Source organism: Bison bison, unplaced genomic scaffold (assembly GCF_000754665.1).
Source record: "Bison bison bison isolate TAMUID 2011002044 unplaced genomic scaffold, Bison_UMD1.0 scf7180017864537, whole genome shotgun sequence".
NCBI lineage: Eukaryota > Metazoa > Chordata > Mammalia > Artiodactyla > Bovidae > Bison > Bison bison.
This window is the reverse complement of record NW_011495085.1, coordinates 536,909-540,756: the sequence shown is the minus strand read 5'-3', so window position 1 is coordinate 540,756 and position 3,848 is coordinate 536,909.

Below are 3,848 nucleotides of genomic sequence, written 5' to 3'. Positions count from 1 at the left end.
CAGGATGTGATCTTCTGCCTGGGTAGTCTCAAGCGCTCAGGTTTTCAGTGTGCCCCTGAGGTAAGGTGACAGACATCTTTACAAAATGGAACAAAGTTCTGTTTTTCTTGCCTTCCGTTTTTCTCATTTCATTCATGGGCTGACACATTGCAGTTGAGAGTTCGTTCTGATTGGGGATTAGCTGACCGTGATTGCGCATGTGACTTCAGGGCAATCGTGGTTTTAGGTCACTCTGAAGCTCTCTGAGTTGTACCCTTAAAAACAGGCAGGGAGGCTGATGGCTTGCTTTCTCCTGCCTTCTTGAAAGAAAAAAGAGCACCATGGGTTTCAAGCTGTGTAGAGCTGACTCCTACCACTTGGTGAGGCTAAAATGGGACAATGCTCATATCCTAACGTTTATCTACAAAATCAAAGTAATGAATGTGTGGGAATTCCCTGGTGGCCTGGTGGTTAGGATTCTGGGCTTTCACTGCAGTGGTCTGGGTTCCATTTCTGGTCAGGGATCTGGGATCCCACAGGCCAAGCAGCATGACCAAATTAATAAATAATTAAAATGGTTCATTCAGAGAAAATATGTTGTGATTTAACATGTTTACATGGGATTACTTCTCATTTCTGTACCCTTAAGGGCTTTATTTTATTAAGTAATTGAACTCCACTGGATGGGGGCAGGGGACCATGTGAGTATATTTCATGCCAGTAAATAAGATCATGGGTAGCTCTATGCCCAGCAATTTGTGCCTACAGCTCTGTGTATAGTTATCTATTGCTGGTACAGCTTTGAACATCACAGCACATCAATGTTGCCATGTTTTGTTTTGGTCACACCATGTGGCTTCATAGGCTATTAGTTCCCCAACCAGGGATCGAACCCAGTATCCTGGCAGTGAAAGGGCTGAGTACTAACCTCTGGACTGCCAGGGAACTCCTGTTTTTAGGTGTTTTGGTTTGTTTTGTGTTTAATTTTTGCCATATGTATAGGAGAACTCTTCTGTGTGTAAGTATGATATGAATGATATTATAACTCGAAATGTTTGTGTTACACATATTATCTCAAAATCAAATAATTTGAAAGAACTTCCATTTGCTATCTCTTGGTCTAGAATCCAGTTGAATAGTTTAGCCTCAGGGTCTCTGCTGAGGTTGTAGTCAAGCTTTTATCTGGTTTGACAACCTCTGAAGACGTGGCTTGTTGAATCTAAACTCTCTCACTTGGCTGTACTCATGAGGCCTCAGTTCCTCCCTCTGTGGGCCCCTCCAAAGACCTGATTGTGTGGAGGCTGCTGTCTTTTCCCAGAATGAGTGATTCAGGAAAGAACTTGCTCTCAAGATAAAGTGCAGAGTCTTTTTTCAGAAATTACACATCTTCACTTCTGTATTTGCCTAGTCTCACATGTCAACCCTGTGATAGTTTGAGAGAGAACTACACAGGGGTGAGAATATCAGGAGATGTGATTTACTTGGGTCATCTTTAAGGCTGGATGCCATACCCATTAGTCCACCATGCTAACATTTCTTTATATGTCTCATTTCTGTTACTGTAAGCAAATTATTTGGCTTGTGTACACTTCTTGTGGGCTAGATGTACTCAATTTTTGTTTATTCAGTGATATTCTAGCAAGTCTCTTCTTTGTCCTGGATTAAGTTTTCTGTTTCTCTGGACAGTTCCCATCAGCAAACAGACTGACTATAATGTCACCTCTCATTAAAAATCTGTCTTTTGGTGACACATCCTGCTTCTGCTACTTTTATTTCATATTTGCTTTCCAGACTTCTACAGAGTTGTTTGTAGAACTTGCTATCTCCAATTCTCTAATTTTCCTTTAAATCCACTCTTGTCAGGGTCATCAGTGAATTCCAAATGTTTAACTCAGTGGTCAATTTTTAGTTTTTATTTTATTTATTTGCAGCCCTTATCAGAGTGGTTCATTTCCTCCTCTCCCAAAAAAAATGTTTCATTTGAATTACAGAATGCTTGTCTTACCTGCTTCTCTTCTACTTGCACTTCTCCCACGTACAGTGTGTGTGACCTTTGTGTCTCGCTTTATTCAGATATCATAATTTCTTTTTTTAACATTTATTTATTTAGCTATGGGGCATGAGGGATCTTGGTTCCCAGCCCAGGGGTGGAACCTATACAGAGACCTAAACAATGGATCTCCAGGGAAGTCCCCTAGTTTGTGTATTTTCAAGATTCATCCATTTCATGGAGGTATAGCAGTGCAGGTTTTTCTATGGCTGAATATAGTATATGACTCATATATGGCTTACATGTAGTCCATTGTGAGCATACACCACAGTTGCTTTATCCATTCATCAATTAATGGATAACATTTGGATGGTGTACTCTTTGTGGCTATTGTGAGTAATGTTGCTGTGAATATTGTTTTTGCATGGACTTAACATTTTCAGTTTTTATAGATGTATACAAAAGCTTGAAATTGCTGGATCATTTGGCTACTCTAATATTTGAGGTACTGACAAACCACTTTTCTAAAGTTGTATCATTTTCCACAATTACATCAACAATATATGAAGATTCCTTTTCTCCGCATCCTCTGCAGCACTTGTTATTATTCCTCTTTTTGATTATACCAAGCTAATGGGTGTGAAGTAGTATCTCACTGAGACGGATTTATATTCTCCTGATCACGTTAAGCAGTATTTTTGTTATAGTTGGCCATTTGTATATCATCTTTGGTGAAAAGTCTACTCAAATCCTTTTCCTGCTTGTTAAATATTTTGTTTCCTTTTTTATTGTTGTAAAAAATGTGTAACTTAAATTTTACAATTTTAACCATTTTTACATGCTAAGTATTTCACACACTTTCATCAGCCTTTTTGGAGAAGGAAATGGCAACCCACGCCAGTATTCTTTCCTGAAGAATCCCATGGACAATGGAGCCTGGTGGGCTACAGTCCATGGGGAAACAAAGAGTCGGACACAACTGAGCAACTAACACATACACACACCCATAGTCACAGTGTTGTTTTGTTGTTGTCATTGTTTTAACTGTGCTATGCAGCTTGCATGATAGTTCCCTGGTTGAGGATCATCCCCAGGCCACTGATATGAAAGCATGGAGCCCTAACCTCTGAACTACCAGGGAATTCCTTATCACATTGTTATGAAACAGATCTCTACACCTTTTCATCTTGCAAAATTGAAACTCTATACACATCACCTGTCCCATTAGATAACAACTCCTCTTTTCTTCCCTGTTTCCTTAGGCCCTGGACTCCATTGTTCTGCTTTGTTTCCTTTCTATTGCTTGACTATATTAGATATTTCATATAAATGGAAATATGCAGTATTTGTCTTTTTTATAACTGGCTTATTTCATTTAGCTTGATGTCTTAAAGGATCATGCATGTTGTAGCATGTGGCAGAATTTCCTTTATATGGCTAAATAACATTTCATTGTATGTATATACCACATTTGATGGACATTTGGATGCTTCTACCTCTTAGTTGTGATTAGTGCTGCAGTGAGCATGGCCATGCAAATATCTCAAGACCCCATGTTAACTTCTTTTGAATTTATATCCAGAAGTGGATATAAATCACTGAGTCATGGATATAAATTGCTGAATCATGTGGTAGTTCTAGTTTTAATTTTTTGAGGAGACTTTATATTGTTTTCTGTAGCAGTTGCACTAATTTAAAATCTATCCATAACACACAAGGATCCAGTTTCTGTATGTGCTTGCCAACAGTTGTCCTTTCCTTTCCTTCCTTTTACCTTTCCTTTCCTTCATATGTATACACACACACATGCATGCACAATTGTTTTTCATAACCTTTTCCATTATTGTTTATCACAAGATATTAGTATGGTTCCTTGTGC